Here is a 23,949-nt window from a genome sequence, read left to right on the forward strand (position 1 = left end):
CTCGGAATAAGAATAAAATCGAAGCCCGCAAACGCGTGTGCGCGCGTGCGTGCGCGCGCGAGATTTTCGATACGAGTGACGATACCGTGAAAATGCACGGAGGTCAGCTTCCGGTCTGGCATACCTGCGACGGAATGAGCGATATCCTGTGAGAACCACTCACCGCCGCGGAGGGGAACAATGGAACGCGAATGCGACGCTTGCGTTTCCTCCGAGCGACGTCCAAGGTCATCTCAGTCGCCGCTCGCATCGAGAGATCGTCCCGAATTTGCGTGTCGCGATCGCGGAACAATCGTGATCGCGCCCATGTGGGCGCTCGCGTGCGCGCATAGGTGCGCAGAGAGTGAGCGGAGCAGAATCGATATCGATCCGGCGAACTACTTTCGACCTGGCCGGTCGATAAACGATTCTCGAGATCGCTGTCCACCCTGAGGTCACCCTCCCCGTACCCACGAACCGAACACAATATCCCGATGGGAACCCTTTGGCCGGAGCAGAGAGGAAAGAGAGAAAGATGAGCAAGACAGGCGCGGCGAGAGTGACGGAGGCAGAAAGAAAGAAAGAAAGAAAGAAAGAAAGAAAGAAAGACACAGGAGGAGAAGGAAGAAACGGGAGGGAGGAAGAGAGATAGAGAGCGAGAGAGGAGCAGCGTTAGCTGTTCACATTACCTTACTTACTATACGGGGTCAATGCCACCGCGTCCGTCCCGCGGCCCCACTTCACTTCACTTGGCTTCACTTGGCTCCCCCTTTGCGCTTCTCACCGGCTTGCCCTCCGCCTCCTCGTTTTGCCTCCCTCCCGCCGTGCTCCCCCTCACGCCTTCTCACACCCGAGACGGCTTCTCTCGCCCCCTCGTCTCTCGCCACACGCGCGCGCGCGCGGGCGCGCGAGCGTTCGTTCGCTCGCTCGCTCGTGCGAGTCCCCTGCCCCACGGCAACCCTCCCGTAGTCATGCCCCCTTCTTTCCTCTTCCTTCTATCCACGGTCGCTTCCTCTCCTTCTCTATCGGCGGCTCCTTTCGCGCGTCTCAACCTCACCCTCTTCTCTTCCCTTCCCGCACTCTCGTCCTGCTCCTGCTCCCTGTTCCTCCTCGTCCGCCCCCACCGAGCATTCTCATCGACCGTTCGTGTACGAGGGCACGGAGCGCCTCTCCGTATCATCTCGTCTCGTCTCCCTCGACTCGCTCTCGCTCCTCTCTCTCTCCTCCGTTCTTTGCTCCTTCTTCTTCCTCTTCCCTCTTTCTTTCTGCTTGCTCTCCTTCCGCCGCCTCTTCCTCCTTCGTCCCCTATTCCTCTCTTCCTCCTCCTCTCTCCCCTCGACCCCCTCTCGCCGCCCCGCTCCCTACTCGTGTGCTCGGTATGGTATAAACTATTCCAAAAATTTGTACTGTTATTATTATCGCTTAACCATTCCCAGCGCTTTGGAGCCAGAGACGTGCACTCGAGTCCAGTACAATGCGCGACTCTGTTCGCGCCCTGCCGACTACGTCAACCCGACGACAGCGAGGGCGACGACGGGTCGTAGATGTCTGGTGCCTCTCTCTGGTAGTTCCCGCAGAGAGACCCGGATCGATTTTACGAGGGTGACTTTTTTCTTTAGCTTAGCGAGGGCGAAGAAGGAGGACGAACTACGGCGCCGGGGACATCACGTCAGCACGAGATTGATTTGTATGAACACGGATGAGAAAGAAGATTCTCGCGAAAGAATTCTAGATAGAAACGTTCGATCTTGAAAGGCGATATCGGAAATTTCCTTTTAATTACATTCAAATGTCATCGGTGTGTCATTATTACCGTCAGAAATATTAAAACTTTGATTATTAATTACAAATGACAGAAATCCTTACGTGTACATAAACGGCCATATCGGTCGGGGATAAAAGTTTTTCAAACAAATATACATTCCATTATTATTTACTGTATGAGTTAATAAGTTCAATACCTTAAATATTAATAATTTGATAAATGCATTAATGAACAAAATATATTTCTAATCATTTGTCTTTTCTTAATGTCTTATATTTAACAAGTTATCATATAATCGATTTGCAGGAACTAGGAGAGGATCGTGACCTTTAAAATCGAGAGAGTACTATTTATCGATATATATTCATGATAAACTATCGATACTGTCAGTAAATATTAATATGAAAATATTGAAACGTCTAAAGAGAACTATTTATATTTTGAAGTATTGAAACAATACACATTTAATATATTGATATATTAATAATGACATTTATGCTCAATTGCATTGCTATTATTGTTACTGTTTAACATAAAGCACCACTATAAATCGCGTCAGCTAGCAAAAGCACGGGGACGGGAGTTGCGTGCTAATTATCGGACCAATATCGAACGTCGCGATTAATATTGCTATTCACATTATCGACCGATATCGGGTATCATGTGTTTGCTACTGTGAGGACTTGAACGACCCTCGCTGTCAAATGAGCTAAAAACAATTTTATGATTTTGTGCGCTAGTCTAATTAATTCCTGTCGGACTGGACACGATTCTATGGAGCAATTATCAATTATAATATGATACGATATTTGTAAACGCGATGAATAGGTCGTTTAAAGAAATTTCGGGAAAAGCTATTTGTTTTATTATGAGAGAATTTTAAACGAGAGAATTGAATTTTTCTCCAACTTTATTGCCAATCGAGAATTAGTTCGCAGAAAAAACTCTTCATTTACAATCGCTTGTCATTCAAAAGCTCGCGACTCGGAATTTTAATTACGCGAAAATCGACTTCGAAAGTTTCATTAAAGAATGTGTCAGTGTGATTAACCGATCCTTCCGAAAGTGTGCGTTGTTGACGCCATTCGCGATAAACGCATGAATAAAATATGTAAAAAAAAAAAAAAGGCCGGCGTCACCTCGATACCAGAGGCAAACGAGCCATTACGTAATTGGCGTAGCGCGAACGTGCCGGATTTCAGGCTCCTGTCAGATTCGCGCAGCGCAATTGACGTCAGCTGCACGGAAAGGGTTCCGGTGTTTGCAGAGACGGACGCATTTTCGTGTACTTCGTGCGTCATTCGTACGGGGGCGAATGATGTCGCGATTGCTATGTTCATGCAAGACAAAGAAAGCGATGATGCGTCAAGTCGTTTTCGTGACGTTTCCACAATTTTAAAGATACCTATCGTCGTCATTCTTCACGGTCGAGCGTCAGAAAGACGGGAAGAAAGGACAGGAGGAAGAGCCTTATTTATTTATAGGCCGGTATTATTTATTTATAGACGCTCGTTCTATTTATTAAGATGTTTCTTTCAGTTATTTTAGAGTGGAATTATTTCGTCGCGAATATATTCGCACGTGGAGCCGAAACAACGACTCTCGTTGCTATACCGCGACATCTCGATGTCCGCAATAAACGTCGGGGCTGTGCGGGCAACCGAACGCGTCTTACTCGGGAACCTTCCGCGAAGCAAATGCAACGTGACCAATGTCAAGGCTGTGCCAGCAGCAGCGGTAGTCGCATGCTGCTGCGGCTGCTGCAAGTGCTGCAACAAATCTCGCGAGCCGCGGCGCGCGACGAGCGCCGCGCGAATTCCTCCTCTCAGGTGCACGGGACATAAAGGTCATCCCTCCCCCTTCGTTCCGCGAAAATCGTACGTCTTATTCAAAATGATTTAACGCTTTCGAGAGGAGATAATAATCAATCCTACTGTTATAAAAGTTTTTCGCATTTTTTTTTTATTTCTCCCGAATAAGAAGATGATTCGAGAATCTTTATTGCTCGTTAAAACTTAATAGCACGTACTCGCAATAGAAACTTCACGCTTTTATTAAAAGTATTTGAATGCATATTTTTTAAATTAAAATTTGAATCCTCTCTTTAGTTGTGTATTAAATTAAGGAACAAATAGATGACATGTTATTTTTATATATTTTCAAAATTTCGTGGAACTGATAAACAATGAATTGGAACATATATTTAGTTTGATATATTGCTTTTTTTTAATTATGCTAGTGTTCGAAATTAATTACAATCTTCGATAGAGATGGTACAATTAATTTCGAACAATGAGAGGTACGAAACAATTCGAGATCAAAAATAACGCTATGACGTTTCATTCTCTAAAAATTAAATTTTTGCGATAATTTTTGTTTTCTCATCAATCAATTTAAAAATCATTTATTAAGCCATTTGGAATTTTAATATTAAAACATTCGAATACAACGCGGTTACAGCGGCGTAATCGCATTCTCCTGTGACAGGCGACCTTCTGTATATTACGTCCGTTACGACAATGAGGACGTTCGACCTCGATATCGAATGTCGGGTCAACGGTGCGCCGCAAGCTCGAGGTGGAGCAGGCGACAAATAGCGTCGAAGGAACGTGGTGAGCGCAGTGGCGACAGGGCCGTCAGCGACGTCGAAAATCCGTGGAGATGCGCTTCTTCCAGGAAGTAGGAGTCGCAGGGATCATCGACCCTTCACGGCTATTTCAGTTATTTTGCAGCACGCAGCTATTTTAAATACATATTGTAGAGTAGAGGCATGAGCCATACGGACGGAGGTAAGGAGAGCGAAGAAGATGAAGAAAGAGAGAGAAGGAGGATGTATATGAGACGGACAGAGGGAGGGGGGGAGGAGGGAAACGGAACGCGCCGTGTGGAGGACGAAAGAAAGACGCCTTAAACGTGCAAGCGAGAAGGCGAAGAAAGAGAGAAGGAAGAGTAACGGAGACGGGAGGTGATGAGGAAGAGCATTGAGTAAGTCGGAGTAAGAGAGAAAGATAAGATCGGGAAGATGATTCTCTTTTTATCTCTCTTTCCTGTTTCTCACTTGCGATAGTGAGAAGAAAGAAGCTGGAAGAGGAAGAGGCTAGAAGGGTTGATATTTACAGCTTCGTCGTCGTCGTTGTCGTCGTCGTCGTCGATCGGTCGTCGAGGACGACGACGACGACGACGACGATGACGACGGGGCTATAAATACCCCTCTGGCCTCTCCCGGTCTTGACTCCTCGCTGAAATTTCTGGGAGGGGTGCGCCCTTCTCCGTTCATCCCTGTCTCCCTTGTTACTTCTTCCTCTCGTGCCTTCCTCCGCTGATTCCCGCTCCCTCTCTCCCTCCTTCGCTGGTGTCTCACGCGCACTCTGTTAAAGGAATTTCCTATGATTAGAATGTGTATTTCTATACGGCCTACCGAACGAACGAACGAACGAACGAACGAACGAACACTCCTGTGTGTCTACCGCCGAGAATAATCTACAGCTGGGATCTGGTGTGCACGATAGAGTCTCCTCCACCCGCACCCGACCGACCCTCCGCATCTCCGCGGATATTCGGTGAAGGCGCGTGACACAGGCCGATCTGTGTCGTCGATCTGTCGGACAGAATCCAGAACGAGTATCGGGGGAAAGGGGAGAAAGACCACCGCCGTGGCTTCTCTCTCTCTCTCTCTCTCTGTCCCCCCTTCTTCGTCAATCACTCTCTCTCTCTCTCTCTCTCTCTCTCTGTCCCCCCTTCTTCGTCGATCACGCGTGCAACGGTCATAGTGACCTTTCGCACCGATCAGCACACACATACGTCAGCTTATCCGTGCATGCATTCGGCATTGCTGTAATCGCCGTATTGCCTTCAGATCGAAAAAAATCTGTACTCGAATGACATTCGTATGAAACGTCATCCCAGGCGGGTCTATTTAGTTCCGATCTCAAATGTATATTTAAAGCGATAAATATGGCACAGAAAGATCTCTCTTTTAAAGAAAATATCGGGATGGCTACGATTTTGGAGTTATGTGAGATAACAAGAACCACCGGCTCATCTCTTTGACGCGTCTTGTGACGACGTTCGTCTTATAATTAGAACGTTGCATGTTATGGTATTCCAACGGCGCTATCTTTCTGAAACAAGCATTCAAGTTAGCAGCTTATACCTACATATATCAAATGAAACGTTCGTACATTTTATTCTGTATTGTTGCGCATAAATGATGAAGGATTTTCCTCTAAAAGGCAGAAATATCAGTTGTAACAGATAGGAAGTTACGGATCGCTTCAATTTTCGAAAGCAAGATGCTTTTTTCGAGCTTTTCTTCGCGACCTCACTATCAAAGTGGGGTGCATTTCCCCATTATCTACGGCATCGGAAAATGCGGAACTGTGCGAAATTTATTTATCCGAGTTCTTGATTAAGAGACAGCAGATGAACTGAATCCCTATCGTTTTCGTCGATTAATTTGACGAAAACAAACCGCTAAACGTGCATCGCTCGGACATCGTCTGACGGACATGTACCGTATCAATATAATTGACTGCGTACGTTAATCGCATCGTCATGGAACAATGCCGGCGAGCGTTCCTCGAGAGTTCGCGGATCGCAGATTATTTTTCAAGCATTACGAGGTGAATCGGCACGAGGAGGGAAAAAGAAACCGGAGCGAACTCGAAGCGGAGCCAAACTAACAAGGTAGAATGCACGCGCGCGCGCGCGCGCGCAGCGGATGACGCGGGTCACCGTTTTCTTTGCGGTACCGCGAGTAGAAAGGTGGACGCCGCGGCCTTATTTTACAGTGTCGTGCCTCGTGCCTCTTCACGGTCACTTGCGATTGTGCGAGCGACCGGCACCCGCGAATGCGAGATGTCCTGCAGTCAGTTGAGGAATCCGTCTCTCAACAGCGAAACGTCACAGAAATTTTTCAAAATACGTTGCAAGTTATTTTTACGAGATGCTCACTGTAAATCAGACAGCGGATGGTTCTTATTTCAAATCTGAAGATATAAGAAAAAATAAATAAAATAAACGTTTTTATCGTTTCTCCTCATATATATGCTACTTCATATAACTGATGTTTTATATATATATAAAGTATATATAGTAATGTAATATTATTTTGTATAACAATAAAACGCCAAGTTTTATATAGATGCAATTGCGATTGATCATAGCGCAAATGTTTTATTTCTGTTTCCGTTTTAAAAAACTTAAAAATATTTTAAACGATTAGATTTCAAACGCTAAAACATTTAAAACTGATCTTTAACAGCTTTCAACGTTTCAGCGTTTTAAATTTAAATACCGTTCAAAGTTAAATTATTTAAAAAACGAAGACAGAAATAAAACGTTCTAATATCTCAAAAATTTCTGTTTTGAGTATAATTGCATATAATTGCGTTCTCAGATCTGGCGCAAAGTATATGAAGCAAATCATGAAAGATAACGTAACATTTGACGAAAATTTGGGAAACAAAATTCGTAAATTTTTATATACTACGTGCTTGATATATGTGCGTCTCTTGATGGTCTCTCTGGAGCGGATCGAGATCAGCTTTCTTACCCCAACGGCTCCTTCCCCATTGTCTCGCCCTCCTGACTCTCTTCGCTCGCCTACTCGTTCACTTCCCTTCGCTCCAACCCTCCTACGATTTTTCTTCGATTCCCACACAGTGTGAGTAGCATTGGCTCCTCCACTGGCTTTTCCGCTTGTCCTTTTTCCTTCCATCCTTTAGAGTTTTCTGGACTGATGTTCCTAACTCTGAGCCTACTCCCTATATTACGGTGAACTCGTGAAAGGTTTCTTTTTTTCTGTTCTACACTGTCTTGCTCCCTTCTACCTGTCTTTTCTATTCTTTCTCTGTCCTTTGTTCTACTTTCATTCCATCTTTAAAAACGAAACTTCTTGTGCTATCTCTTGTAAAATTGAAAAAGAATAGTCGAAATATTCGCAAGCAAATGTTACTTGTAATATTTTCTTAGATTTTTTTGGTTATAAAAAAATTGGTGTGGTGACAAAAAATATTTCTGTACAATCTATCTCATTGTTCTTATTAATTGGTTTATTTGTTGGAAATAAAATTTTATTTTGCCGTATTTAAATGAAGATTTATTTTAATGAAATAATTTTATATCCTATAAATAAATTTTTAAGTATTTTTCTCATTGTAAGTATATTATTATTTTTTTATCAAGCGTTTTTTCTCTCTTTTTTTATTTTTCTACGCCAAAAATTACATTATTATCAATGTCTTTTTGCTTTGTTTTTCTCTTTTTGGTTAGACAAGAATCGATATAGTCGATAATCTCTTACTTCCTGCCCGTCTTTCTCTTCGTTGCGTTCGTCTTCTTTTCTCGCTGATCGAACCGCGTTCTTTCTCTCTATTTTACTTCTCATTTCTCAGAAAAATAACATGCTACCCACCTTTCTTCCAACGCTTTTCCATGCTACGGAGAAGTATTCTCACTTTTTATATTCCCTTGGTCTTTACCCTTCCTTCCCTTTGCAGTTTGTAGGCTCTCTACTTCCCTCTTTCTTTTTTCGTCCTTCTCTTTTAGAGCGAACATTCGATATTTCTTTATTTGCTACTACAATATGAAACAAAATGATGACATTCTTGTCTATTTCTTAACATTACGAAAAATAAATGTTATATTTCAGGATTTCACGCGCGCATTTCATATTTGTATGTTATTTTCAGAATAAATACTCTGAACGTTTCTCACTTTCGAGAAAATATAAAATTCAAAAAAATTACAAAATAGAACGTAAGTACGAACAAAATCTACTAGAACAAAAAATAACAAGTTTTATAGAAAAAGTATGAAGTCGAAAAAATATAATACTAAATAAGTCTTCTCTTTTAATCAAATATTTATCAAGCGTTGAAAATAATTTATGCAATAAAAATTTCTTTTTGTTAATTAAACAAAATTATTTTCAATCTTTCTGTCAGTCTTAAATTATTTTCCGATTTCCCAATTTACTCATCATATTTGTGTGTTTAGAGATTTAAAACTAAATATAAATAATATCTATATTTAACTACGATGATCGTTTCCACACGAATGACACTACCACTTTCGCCTGTCACCCTCTCTTGCGACGACTTTGCCTTGCTGTGGCCTGCTGAGTTGCAGGGACAGTTTGTAAACGTGTGTCGAGAATGTTTCGAAAGGGCGAGAGATTAGTCTTTCTTTTAAATACTTTCCGTAAACATAAACCTATTTTGTACGCAGTTGTGAAACAGTGTGATGCCCGATAATCAATTGCAAGCTATCAACTAGAATAATTAATTTCTGCTTCAAACAAAATTTAATTAATTATCTGAAACAAGTATTTTTTAAAATTCTTATAGTGTCGCGAAATTGCTATTGGAAAGAAAGAAGGGTCGAAATAGCGTGACGTAAAATTGGTGCGTGATTGCGCGATGTAGAATAAGTGCTCGCGATTTCATACCTGCGAGCGCATGCCACACAGCAGGATGGCCACACGCAATTGTGCAAACACTCCGGCACAGACATTATTATCTATGTGCCACCCGTTACTCATATGGTAATCAGAGTGTGTTAAGCACTAAATTATCTGCATTAGCGGGGTACTATCGATTTGGTTGCACGCAGAGCAATCTGATGCAGACAGACTACACACATCGAGAGAGAGAGAGAGAGAGAGAGAGAGAGAGAGAGAAAGAAAGAGAGGAAGAGACTGCTAGCTGGGTATTTTCATTAAAGGTCCCACGTATTGGTCTCGTTCGCCGCGATCGTTTTCCGAAATCACAAACGTGGCTTAATTGCGCATTGCACTCCGGACAACGCGAACGTCAACGATCAAAGATCGTCGGTGTTATCCTCGTTTCATAGAGATCGGTATCGATTAGCGAACATAAAGGAATTCTTCCCGTTTTATCGTTTATCGGTGAAAGTATCCATACTCATTGGCACAACAATTCTCTGATATTTCTCAATATCCCTTTCAATTAACATCATGATCGGCAACGATCGAGAACGCCACGCGTAGCCCCACGTGCATCGGCAATATTTCATAATCCATCGCGTTTCCTACTTTGTGTTTTTCCCCGTGCCCCGAGTAATAATTAGCGGTTCGATTGCTCAAACATCGATCGCTCGTTCGTATTCAGTGTTTCTCACGAAGAAACCAGTCTTCCGAAAACGTACCGCCGTGATTGCCGCGGCTGTCAACGGTGGACAATTTATAGCGAGGCGAGTATCACCTTGCGCGTCCTGTGTGGTCTTTGAGAACACGTAGGTTGCTATACGGAAATGAAAGACACCGATGCTTCACATCGGCATCATCGTTTTAAAGTCTTGAGAAGAGGTGGAAAAGGAAAAATTATAGTAGCACACTTAACACTTAATGCACACCTTCGTTTTCCGGTCCTCTTATGGCATACCACGGGTCGTTCGTGTTCGTCGTTAATTTTCATCACTTTTACAAGTATATAAAAAGTTTTAAGTGACTCTTACATATATTTTAACATCTGTAGAAAGTATTTGTATGGCTGTTAATTAAAACAAAAATTTATATATAAATTTATAACTATACGAAAAGAAAGATTAGTTGCAGTTAGTTGCAGCAGTCTGTTGCAAAAGTCTGTGTGTGGTATGATAAATTTTAACTGTATACAACTGAAATTAAGTTACCACATACAGATTCTTGCTGCTGCAACTAATCTTTCTTTTTCCGTGTAATTATAGCCGACAAGTTCAGAAAAATGCATGCGTTTTCATATAAAAATTTACAACTCTGTGACTTACTACAAGTGACTTATAAAAATACTTTTATATCTTAAAGATGGCATTTCAAACTATAAAAACAAAACTGTAAAAACGAAAACTATAAAAAAAAATAGTTCCAACGTCGAATGTTTAAAAAATTGAGTTATTGAATAATCTGAAAACAACGTTTTTGGACAAGCATTATGCATAAATATGTATAAATTGAAGGTACGTTGCATTTACATTTTAAATAATGCACTCTTTTTTATTAATACAGCATCACAAAAACTGAAAACTAATCTAACAAGAAACACTTTTGAATTTCTAAATATTGAATTCAAATAGCAATGTTTCTCGCATTTTACCTTAAAATATTATTACTTAAACTTTAACTTTTTTCAATAGTTTGTGAAATCCTTGCACTACAAATAAGTTGGAAATAAAACAAAAAAATTTCTTAGTTGCAAAAAGAATACTTTATACTCGTGACACGTTCCGAGTTATTTGTGTCTCGGAATGAATTTCCGAAACGTCCTTGATAAAGGATATGCATGAACTGAGTTTTCAACATATCGAGCCTATTGCTCGAGATAGTCTAAACTTTTTTAGAGAGGGGACTTTTTTTAAAAACCTTTTTTATCCCGGTGTTCAAAGAAAAGAAATGACGCAAAACACAAATGACTCTAAGATGTGTACTAAGGTGTTAATGTTGATAAAATGATAATTGATAAAATGACCGTGTAATCTCTCGAGAATATGAAACAATACAGCTGTGTTTCCGTTGTGCTTTCAATTAGATAAAATTAAAATGTTTATTGCTAGCAATAATCGACAACTGTTTCAAGAAAAAAAAAATACGATATCGGTAAAGCGTATTAAGTCAAAGATATCGATACAGAAAAGACTAAATTTGTACCTCGGTGCTAAAAGAGCCAGTGTCCAAAATTGCCAAATTCGAGTTATATATATTAATGGACTCTAAATGAGAACTACTATTATTGTAAAAAGTTTAAGATAATTTGAAAATTCGAACATTGATCCTTGGTAGCACTAAGGTACAAAAAAAATATTAAGGTATCCATCCAGATAGCACAGAACATTCTATGGATGTCTATGAATGTTCTATGGATATTCGAATGTTCATAGAACGTTCATAGACATCCTTAGAACGTGCTATCTGAGCATACATCAATTGTATCGCTGGCATGGCATACTAGCACGCTGTTCACGTGGACGATGCGCGAACGGCGACGACGGTTCGAACTGTTCGCTTTTATGGGTCCAACACTGACCTCTGACACGTCGTAACCGCGGCAGGCCACACCGCGAATGACAACGCGCGTCCGACCCTTCGCCACCGCACCCCGAGGAAACGTAGCTATCTCTCGTCGCTGAAGGTGCATATCCCCATCGTGCACCGGCATGCGCGTGCGTGCGTGTCCTTCGAAGGTTGGAAGGCGCGGGTAACCGCGAACACTTCTGCTGCGGTGCGCGGTACTCGATAATCCAAGGGAATCAGCTCGGATTAATCGTCCAAAACGGAAAAAAACAAGCTTTTTTTCCAATGTCGCGCGTTTAATACATTCTGAAATTTTATTTGCACTTTCGTGGGTTTATTAAATATTCTCGGTGTTGACTTTTGTTAATAAATACAGCAAACGTGGATATATAAATTAAATAACTCAATTAAAAGGGGTTAGGTCAAACTTAAAACGTTATGAAAGTATCGTACAAATGTATGTTATGTAATATATGTATATAATGTATTGTATATATATTTTTTATTATATTATATATATTCCAATAACTAATATAAATAAATAATTCATTAATTAATTATAATTGGGCAAAATCAAATCTTTTGTCGATCAATTGTTGATTAATTTCTACAATTGCGCATTAATAGAAAACTTTGATACTTCGAAAAGAGGTTGCGAAGAAGTGAGCCCAAGTCTTTATATTAATTCATTCAATGCTACTTGAATAATGGCACGTATGAAAATATGCTTATCTATTTTATCTAAACCACAAACGAAAATAAGCGTCAGTTCCTGTTATTGAAATAGACATGACCCAATGTGATTACATGTGGTTTTGTAATGACTAACTTAAAGCCTTAATAATACGACATTTAGCAAGCTAATAAGTATAAAATGTGAAAATGTATTCTATATTATTTGTTTATATCTTTTAAAATATATTTATTATTTACAAAAAATTGCGAAGAAACAGTGAACGCGTACGCGTGCGTTTGCCAGTTTATTTCCTTTAAGATTTATGTAATGTGTCAGTCGCGCGTTTCTAATCAACAAGACATATAAAATTGTCAAGCGAGATTGAGTGAAGACGCAAAAAACAATTCGTTGCGATACGCGGTACGTCACCATATAAACGTATCCAATTATATGCGACAGTTAAACTCAATCGTAAAACGGTGGGCTCTTCATATTTTCAGTTGAAGGTAATTTTAATGACTTTAACCTTTATTCCTCTTCTCTCAGATAAACTATATTCTTTAAAAATTCTTTTCAATTGCAGATATAAATATCGCAACATACTTGTATATACGGGATGCATTCAAATATGTATTAATTACAACTAATTAGAAAATATGGAATAAATCGTAATGTACGTACATGAACGTCATATATATTTTATGTACAGTTTCGAAACTAAGTGTATGGATATCGAAAGTTTATTTTATGCTACAAATTCATTATATATTATAATTTTTTAGAGACAATTCGATTGAATGTAAAAACCCTGTGATATTTTTTCATGAAAAGCAAACTTATATTTAAACAGTTACTAGCCTGTTATTCAAAATCGGATTGAAAGATGTATTTAAATAAAATTGCAGCAAAGATAAAATTGCAAACGCCGATTCTATTACATTTTATCTCTATCTTTATCTGTTTACACTTAAATGTGAACATCTGTGTAAAAGATGGTAAAATTGTAACGGAATAATTAACGAAGCAAACAAGATAATCTTACATATAACCTAATCACCAAATTAATTATTTAGACACCCAAGATAGGAGTTTATTTTACGTAACAAAAGCATATTTTTGATGGAAATGCGTCACTGACAACAGTTTTCACTTTCAATCGAGTTTTCCATAAAAAAAATTAGAATAATTGACGATTTGAAGCATAAAATATTTATATCAAAATTTCGTATCCTGGTATCCGGGCAGTTAATTTCTGAACACGTACCATATTTATGCATTTTTTATTACATATAAAAAAATTGACAGTTGTGTGGATTTAAAACTAAATTTGTAAAATGAAAATTACACGTTAAAAAGAAATAATCTTGTCAAGCAAAGAACATAAGTTTTCGTTTGTTTTAGCATACAAATTTTATGAAGCATAATGAAAGAGTCTCGCATAAGTCGCGACGTCCGTATTTCTGTCACCTTGGCCGTTATGTAATTATCACATAATAGTATTTAATGTTATCTTTATGAATGTGTTGCACGTACGCTATCGAAACGACATCGGGAAACGGCAAAGCGACTCGCGTACATGTTGCGTACCTACGCAAATCGGCGTCACGTGATCCATGCCGGCCGACCGATTAGCATTATAAAGCCGCGATAACATTTGTTGCAAATTGAGTTTGCAGGTACGTTTATGCGAGTACGCTTATCAGAGTGCAATAGGAAAATACGCGCACGTTTGTCGGCTATCATTTGCGGTTCTGGCCTTTTGTAACCGGACATTCTGTGCAAGCGACGAAAATCACGCAAGCAAATCTCTTTTCCTTTTTTTAATTTGCTTCTTATTTTACTTAGAGAATGAAAGAAAGTATTCGAGCGAAGGATTTGCGTTATTATTAATTTATAGATTTAATAAAAAATAAATTAAAAAATCTTTGATAATTATAACTTTATACCGATAAATTAGAAATTTATATAATTTCTAAATATGTAGTTTTATATCGCATTTACGCAGAGAACGAAAAATACAAAGTTTCTTTATATAAATTTCTTTAGGTAAAATTTAGTCACGATGAAAACTAAAGTCATAATTAAAGTCAGAATTCAGAAATTAATATCGCAAGTAAAAATGAAAAATCGATGTTTTTTTCTATGAAAAACCGCACTTGAGTTTTAAAGTTATATAGTTACATTCAACTTGAAGTGTATAGCATTGTTTTATCTCGTTAAAAAAAAAGTTAGAACGTGGATAGGTGATAAGGTCTCACCGAACAAATGACAATGGCTTACATAATTACTGCAAAACGTTTTTATTGGATACAACCAAGACGTTCGAATGCCACAGAATTTTACGACGTATTTGTCGTTTAGCGGACATTTCTTGACTTTTAGGTAAAATATTTAAAAATTAGTACACACTTTAACACATTTTCATTCATTATAATGTTAATAATAGTTGACACTATTATTAACATTATTAATTCGCAAATAATCACCAGTTTTTACACGATAGCGAGAAAATAAAATTCCATAGTTTTTGTTGTTGATTAAGAATCCGTACCTATTTTTTTCATTTTTTCTTACGTTTTTTACAAAAAATATAGAATATAAATTTATACAAATAATAATTTCAAGGTCTATTTGCGTTACTTTTTACACTATTTTGCTGTTTCTCTTTCTCTCTCTCTCTCTCTCTTACACTCGAACATATATTATCTCGTTTGTGCAAAAATTTTTACGGAATTTTAAGCCATGCGAACAAATTTAAATAAATCATACAACAGATAATCACTTACGAAAAAAAACTAAGTGGCTAATATTCTCGGTTAATAAATATAAAAACATTACTAAAATAAGATTTCGTTAAAATAACAATAATTATGCGGAATAATCTTGAAACGAAATATATGTTTATAAAATCTAGTTTTATTTGTCATGGATAATTCTTTACTTGTCTTTGCAAGAACTGTAAATAGAGAAAGAATTCAGAAAATATGTGTTCTCGACACCTCTAAGTTCGAGCTATATATCGCGCGAGGATCGAAAGTGACATTACTTTATATGCGTATACTACGAACTAAAAATGGTCTCCGGGAGAAACCGGCGTTTCTTTTATGGACGTAGGAAAACTAAGGAAAATGTACCGGTGTAACAAGCCTCGAGTATCAAATTGCTGCCAGCGAAGAGCCATTTAAGGCTGCGCGCCATAAGCAATAGCGCACGGTGATGAAACTATCTGCAATCTCGATAGACCTAGACGATTAACGTATTAGAAGGTTTATGTCAGCTGGTCGGACAATCGCGGGTCGCGTTTATGTTAGTAGGAAAAGATGCTGCACCGCTGTATTTGTTATATTACTCGTGACATTTTCAGCTCAGTTCATAATAGAAGCGAGGAAGAGATTTCAAAATATTCGCGATTTTTCAACCTCTGTTTAAAATGTTTAACAAAACAATTTTTTTTTATTTTGTACGATGAAAGCAAAGCTTACAAAGTTTCATCAAACAGTTTACTTGCGATTCTTCATAAATCTTATTTTAAATTCGATAAAGCAAATTCACGTGCAAGCAGGTAAGCTGCTGACGCGTTTTTTCCTTAACGTTTATCTCGCCTGTAATTAATTGCAGTTTGGTCGAATGGTTATATCGCATAATTGCTGCACTTCCACGACCACGGTGTCATTTTTGCAGTTAAGAGTGCAATAATTTTTAATCAAACGTGTTAGGAATAACCGTATTTTCAGGATAATTGCATATATTATTACAAATACGTCAATTTTCATTAGTTTATCGAGTTTCTGTTTCCTGAAGCGTGCAATTGTAATTCTTGAAGGAAGCATTAAGACTTCTCGGCCTGCGTTCTGTGCGATCAAAGAAATTCTGATTAACCGCATCTCCGGGTCCTGTAATTTCATATGCATCAAACGATCGGTTGAACACGCACGACTGAGGAATTATCATTACAGCGGTAAGAACTGTATATTTCAATTTGCAAACATCTGGTCTCTTGATGCGCATAACTCTTCAATTATTGTATCGATCCTCCGATGCGTATAACCTTGACCCATGTCCAATACAACTTTACGCCTAAATGTCACGAATGATATTTATTGCATCATCGGTGAGGCAAAATTCCGAAACTTCGTGAAAACGGACACAATAGATGTATCTGCTTAAGATATTCAGAAAGAAAAATCTCGGAACAGTTAAGTCAAGACTTTTTCCTGAAAGACCTTTCTACTTTTTTTAGAATCTATTCCTTCCGGAATCTCCATTGTGTACGGTTAGTTATTTTAAGCGATTTGTGACAATTATTAAGTACATGTACCAAGGCTGTTTTTGGTAGGAAGCTTATTTCTGTATCTCCTTCTCTTTCTTCTATTCTAGTCTTTTCTTTTCACTAAGTGGTTAGCCACGCCTCTGTCGCTAAGTCCAAATACGCAAAAACATATACTTTGAGTGTTATACCTGATTCACACCAAAAATAGCCTTTTGTCAAGCTTTGAACGTGCCGATAAAATATCGGAATGTGTGCATGTTATTGATCATAATTTCAACAAAGAAATAGACGTTTTTAAGGGGATATTCTCCTTTGAAAGGATCTCTCAAATGAATCAACTTCCTTATTCAACATACTTAATATTTCAAATCTTTAAAATACATTCCCCAAGTGTTTTATCGATGTTTGATGATATGACGAAGTTTGCCATCTCTATCCGTTTTTTTTTCGCAAGTTATCAGCGATCAGTGTATAACATGCGAGAAAATAGCATTTAAGTTCAAAAAATATTAAAATATTATTAAAATAGCAGTAAAAAAAGTATGTAAAGTTTGATATTGATTTGTATGTCTTTTTGTAAAAAAAATTCCTGGACACCGAATTCTCCTTTTCGAAGGAGACTACCCCCAAAGGAAAACTCCAGGTAAGAAGAGGAATCGGAACCATTGAGTCAAATGGTTTTTTCTGAAAGAATCTGTCTACTTTTCTATCATGAGACTTCTGGAATCTTTATTACACGGTTGTTTTTGTATCAGCGAAAACTTTGAATTTGCCGGCAGATTCTCGAAATACTTAGGTCGTTTGTCATCCGCGCTCGATAGATTTGACGTGATTTACCGTCGTACAGTCCGTACAATCGAATTAAGAATTTGCTCTGCTGTAGAGCAACGTGATATTTTCGATTCATTAAAACTTTTCGCAAATTCTTAATTCGATTGTATGGACTGTACGACTGTATGCACTTAAAGTGTATATATCATGGAAAAGTCTTGTTGCGCCGTGTGTACGAGGACGTGATAATCTTGTAAAAAAAAAAAAAAAAGATAGCTCGACGAGAACTTGAGCCGTATTAGATACATAGCCGCAAGTAATAATGTAATAAAAGGGTCAACCTATCAATATTGACATCTGTCAATATCCCGTGGTTACGCCACTGGTCACCTCGTTGCTCTTGCGAGACCTCGCGCGTGCGTCTGACCAAAGAACGAGAAAGACCTTACATTTCTTATATTTCTCTCTCTTTTTATCTTCCTCTCTCGTAAACAGGTAGAGGAGTGTAAACGAAAGATGCGAAGGGTCGAACGTTTTGTAACGGCGTAAAAGAGAAAGAAAGGAGATAATGACTCGCAGGCATGGATTTTAGGCGTAGGACGGAGAAGTGGATGGTAAAGATGAGGACCCTTTCTCTCTCGAGCGTGGTGCTTCGTGTCGCAGGGGCTGTGTTTGCTTGTAATGGAAAATTTCTGGCCTCCGAATGAGCGCTTCGACGAACAGGGGCTGCGTAAAGGACAGTGTTAGTTTCTCGGTCAATCCGAATAGCTAATCCAGAAAATCTTATTTCAACGGATATAATCCAAAGATTTTCCGCTCACATGAATGAAAGTGCGAGTTCTACTCATGTAAATATTGCAAACTAAATAGCTTAATGTGCTGGGACAGCAGTAGCATATTGGTTTCAATTGTTATCCTTAACACATTTTCTCGAAAACACAATTAATTTAACAGCCTTAACAATCATAGAAAAGTTTTTTATGCTTAAGTAAATATATTTATTTTAATATCATTTTCTTGATGTTAAATAAATATTAACTAGTATAAAATAATTTATTTTTAAACTTGGGAAATATTTTTTTAAATCAAGGAAATGATGTTAATATAAATATATTTACGTGAACATCAGTATTTTTCAATAATGCCCATCGAGATTCATTGAACAATCGATTATGCGCTGAAAATATCGATACTTTTTTGAAGTGATCATTTTTATTTCAAATCATCGGTAGTTTACTGGTGATTTGCGCTCAAAATATCTTTTTCCGTCTCTTTCTCTCATCATGGTTAATTTTATAAATCGAATAAAATAGATACGTATTGTAATCGACGACGAGGCAACGTCGCGCTCTTGCGAGACTGCCGAGACTGGAAGAGACGTTCGCATCCGAGAGATGGACGTGATTGTCTGAAACGTATACTCTCGCACACGCATACCTACCATTCTAAACATCCGTAACATGTAACGAGGTCTTCGAGCAGTGCCTCGTATTCATTGGCAGGCGGCTCGAACGTAACCAGTATTGTCAGACTCTTTTTGTTACGCGTAGGGACGGAACGTCTTGAGCTTTCGTTTGACCTTGAACTTTTTTTTACTCAATTACAATTCTTATAAATCCCAAAAACTTCAAGATCTTACAATTAGAATACGATTGCAGTGACTTTTCTTAATATATACACGCGCGTGCTTTCAAATATAAAAATAATTATTTCTCTATTCCGGCATATGTATAGTTAGAAATATCTACCAATCTTTTATTAGATGACATTGGATAATATAGGAATTATCGAGATTTTCTATTCGATCCTAACGATTTTTTATATGTAAACGAAATGAAAGTAATTTCGAGTTGTCTCCTCTTTCACGTTTAAAGACTAAGAACTGTCGAACAAAAACTTAAAGAGATTATCGAATAATAATTGCAGACAAAATTCTTTTCAATTTCATTTTACTGGCTTTGCGAGCATTTCTTATGAGCGTAATCAAGCGTCCTCGCTTAATATTCTCGCACGCGCGGAACATGCGCAGCCTAAACGTGAAATCCCGTTTCGACGTTCTCGATCTACGTCTGCTGGACCGGCTAAGAGAAAGAGACGGAGGGAGAGAGAGAGAGAGAGAGAGAGAGAGAGAGAGAGAGAGAGAGATAGGGAGAAAGAGAGGATGGGAATATATTAACGGAACGTGCGTGCGCGCCCGTACATGCGGTACATTTTTCTCACTATACGTCAGACAGTATAAATCTGGAATACCTATTTGTCTTGCCCGCGGTTTTGGCTGCTTCAGGAAATGCCTCGCGGGTCTATCGCGAGCGGTGCCAATATACCAGTTAAAATTAATGATTTTGCAATTGAACAATTATATACAAGCATCCTTACGTATTTCGATACCTTTTGCCAAATTTTTGTGCATCGAGTATTATTGCATCTAGAGATTTTCATTTAACTCAATTATCCGAGATCTAGAAAAATGTGTAATGAAGAAATTTTATCGTCGCAAGGTCAAAGCTATTATACAGTGTCGTCATGTGCAAGAAAGATCGATGTACAGTAAGATCGTTTCATTTACGATATTGGAATAAAAATAATTTTGACAATTTTAATAACTTGAAAATTTATCTCTTCGAATCAAATAACTCTTTTTACGCATTCCTTACATTTCTTTGACACATTCTTTACACATGTTTCCATATCGTTAGAAACAGCGGGATATCTTAGAAAGCTGTTCTACATTTTTTTTGTTTATATATATAAAATATATTTCTGATGTAAATATAAAATAAGGAGGTAATCACGCACACAAAATAATGCAAAAGTTGTAAAATAATCAATTGAACAATTATAAAAGAATCTTCTGTGAAGTGTTGCTAAAGGGTGCATTACTATGGTTCGGTAGCTGAAGGCAGATTATCGAGAATGCACCCGCTCGTCTCGGTGTCGTCTACGCGCGAGGAGCCTGTCCTACTCGAGACGACGAACCCGCATCTACATGCCGTACGGGCGGCGTGTCATCGGGAGACGTATCGACACAGGCCGCGCATACCTGTCGGTGCATAAGTTCTCGCCGGCACACGTAGAAACGCGCTGCACGCGGCCGGGGTTTCGGGTAGGGATCCGTGTCCCGGTAGCGACAACACAGGCCGCAGGGAGCAGCCGACACAACGGAAGACGGAGGACGAACGCCGTGAGAGACGCAAGAGAAAGAGCGCGGGCGACGAATAAGGAAGGACGGATGGCGGAGGAGGACGCGCGACAGAGAGGGCGACGGACGCCGCGCCCCGCACCGCGCGCCGGTATCTCGGATCGAGGCAGCTAGCACGAGGCCGAGAGAGAGGAGGACAACAGAGCGGCGGCGCGGCGACGACGCGGTGGATGAGAGAGAGGACGGTGAACGGTGGGACGAGGTGAAGAGAGAGGGAGGGGGGACCTTTCCCTCTATCATTGTGGCTCCACCCACACGGCACCATCACCACCACCACCACCACTACTACCACCACCATCGTCACCACTACATCACCATCGCTGATGCCGCCGCCACTGCCGCCGCCGCCGCCGTCACCGTCGCCGTCGTCGAGGCGCGCAATCTGGCAACAGTGGCTCGCTATAACCGATATTGTGGCCGTGGATTGAATGGAGGGGAACTAGAGCTCGGGTCACACACATTGCGGAGTGCACACGTACGCGCACGCATACATGTTGTCCCCACCAGCGACACCCCTCGGTCGCACACGGAGGAGAGCGACCCCTCGTCCTATCCAACCCTTGCGCGCGTCCCGCTCCATCTCGTTCTCGCCGGCGCTCAGCCACCCTTAGCGCGCGTCGCGCTCTATCGCTCCTTCCCCTCGTTCGGAACAGCCATAACTCTCCCCCTCCCCGCTCTTCCCCGCTCATCGCGCTTCCCTTCCACCAGATGGCGGCTGAGCGCGTCGTCGTGTGTTCTCCCTTTACCTCTACTTCGTGTGTGTGTATGTGTATGCGCGCGCGCGCGTGCGTTAAACTTCTCCCACTACTACACCGATGGAGCACCGTCGCTACACGACGGTGCTCATACCGTCTCCACTCTACCGCTGTCTTCGACAAGGAGTTCACCCACCCAACAGGAGAGAAATCGGTGTATACGTGCATTGGTGTATGTACGAGACGCGATCGTGACGGCGAGCGACGCGGAACAAGGACACACGCCGAATGGCGCGCGCGACGGAGATGGAAGGGAGTGAGCGAGCGAGCAAGAGAGAGAGAGAGAGAGAGAAGAGAGACCGAGAACGTGGTCTCGAAGGGAGCGAGTGAGAACGATGCCGTCGGGGTCCCAGCAGCCTCTCACTAGACAGTATTACTTTCAACCGTTTAGCGCGGGGCCAATGCTACTACCCGGCGCGGAGTAGTCAGTCAGCCGAGTAGTCGGAATCAGCCGTCCGCGAATACCGAGGAGGACGCTCCTCGCTCACTCTCTCTCTCTCTCTCCCTCTCCTTCGCTCTCTTCTGTATCTTTCTTTTTGTTTTCTTTTTCTTTTCCCTGCGATTTCTCATTCGTCTTCCTCGCTCTTCCGCGTTCATCAGCCGAGGAAAGACAGCTAGGCGATTTCGAGCGTCGATTTTGGAGACGTGCATGCCGCCGCCGCGACGACCAGATGCACGCCATCCCTCGTAGTAATAGCAGTAGTAGTAGTAGTAGTAGTAGCAGCAGCAGCAATAGCAGACGCGCAGCGGCCGCGCCGACGCTACGCGTCGTGACAGACTGAGGCGCGCGACCGCCGCGGCCGGTGGATATAAATAAAGTTTCCGCGGACGGGAATCTCGCACGCGCGCGAGAGAAAGAAAGAGGTGAAACGAGCGCGCGCGGCGGTGGCGGTAGCGATCGAGGAAGAGAAGGAGGGGGAGACGAAGAAGCAGCAGCAGCAGCATCAAGCAGCAATAGTAGCGGGGGAGGGAAAGAGAAGGCGGAAGAGGGAGGCCGAAGAGCGCCGGCAACTGGCATGCGGCCGTTGTGTGTTTCTCGCTTTGAATATCTCTTCCGGTGAGCGCCGGTGATCCAACCGAGGAGACGCGTTCGAATAAGTGAACGGGAACCTATGGTGCGAGGCGCGTAAACCACGCGCCGCCGGCGGAAGAGCGTCGTCGCGATCGTCGCGATAACGACGACGTCGTCGTCGTCGTCGTCCGTAGTAGTAGTACTAGTAGTAGTAGTAGTAGTAGTAGTAGTAGCTGCGCCGCCACAAGGACTCGACGACGGCCGGTATATCGCGCGGAGCGGAGAAGTCTTACCCCTTCTCTCTCTCTCGACGCGCACGAAAGGGAGAAGAGGGTAATAGGGTGGGTGGACGGACGGACGAACAGGCAGGCAGGCAGGCAGGCAAGCAGGCGGACGAGCGGACGGAAGAGAGGGAGGAGAGCGGCGCATCGCATTCGAGTCGCACGCGCGTGGAACACTCCGCCGACCGGTTATCGCCTTCAGTTGGCTCGTGGCTCGTGCGGAGCGTGGTCGTCGTGCTACCTGTGTGCTTTCTCTCTCGCAGTGACTCACGTGACGACTACTCGGGGTGTCGTCGTCGTTGTCGTCGTCGTCGTCGTCGTCGTCGTCGTCGTCGTCGTCGTCGTCGTCGTCGTCGTCGTCGTCGTCGTCGTCGTAGTCGTCGTAGTCGTCGTCGTCGTCGCGTCGTCTTTGTCGCATCGTAATGTGCCTATGACGAGGTGATGAACGGCCGGCGTCGCAGTGTCGAGCGTCGCAGTGACAGTAGTGTTCGTCGTCCCGCCGTTGGACGATGACGATTAGCGGAGCGAACAGCAGCATCGTGGTGGTCGCCACCGCTCGTAGTTTACGTCGCGCGAGGGAAAACAGTGTGCTCTGTGTGATCTAGTGTACTTCTACCTGCGCACAGAACGCATATATATCTATACATACATATATATGCGTCGCGCACTTACGCACGTGTACATACATATTTGCGCGGAACGCGTATGTATGCGAGCGACCGATCATTCTTGGATTACGCCTCGTCGTCGCGGAGGAGATTCCTTCGCGGTCGCCTCTAATCAAGGATAATGCGATATTGCAGTCGTCGCAGAGGTGAGTTTCTCCTGCCAGCACTTTCTTAACTTTTATAAACGAACGTTGCGCCGACTTCGAATTTGCGCGCCTCTTCTCCGCGTTTACGCATCGACGACGCGAGTCGTTCCCTCTCCTGAACTGCCGCGCGGACGATGAGATTCACGTCTGTTACCTGACAGTCTCGGCATCGCGTCTCGATCTTTGGAGATTACGTCTCGCGAGTGTTCATTCATGACAACTGCGACTTTAACGCGACTCCTCACGCTCGAAACCTCTCTCGAAACTTTCCAAACTTACCGAGTGAAATCAAGTTTATGCTGTGTATGTGTGAGTTTTTTTCTTTACAAAGTTGATTTGCGATAAGTAGTGTGAGTTACGCGGAGAATCCCATTCGTGCGGAATGCAACTGCAACTCGTTCTTGTACGGAGAAATACG

The 23,949-nt window shown here is 41.4% G+C and overlaps 2 protein-coding genes across 3 annotated transcripts in view; one reads left to right on the top strand and one right to left on the bottom strand.

Moving 5' to 3' along the window:
• Positions 1–23,949, bottom strand: part of LOC105203752 (peroxidase) — a 192,020-nt gene that overhangs the window by 129,289 nt on the left and 38,782 nt on the right. The window lies entirely within an intron of this gene.
• Positions 23,042–23,949, top strand: part of LOC105203727 (zinc finger MIZ domain-containing protein 1) — a 38,837-nt gene continuing 37,929 nt past the window's right edge. Inside the window, exon 1 of one of the 2 annotated variants that reach the window (XM_011172604.3) lies at positions 23,042–23,531. The gene's annotated coding sequence lies outside the window, so the exon portion shown is untranslated. The remainder of the gene's footprint in view (positions 23,532–23,949) is intronic. The other variant, XM_039457161.1, reaches the window with a different exon arrangement.

Source organism: Solenopsis invicta, chromosome 1 (assembly GCF_016802725.1).
Source record: "Solenopsis invicta isolate M01_SB chromosome 1, UNIL_Sinv_3.0, whole genome shotgun sequence".
Taxonomy (NCBI): domain Eukaryota; kingdom Metazoa; phylum Arthropoda; class Insecta; order Hymenoptera; family Formicidae; genus Solenopsis; species Solenopsis invicta.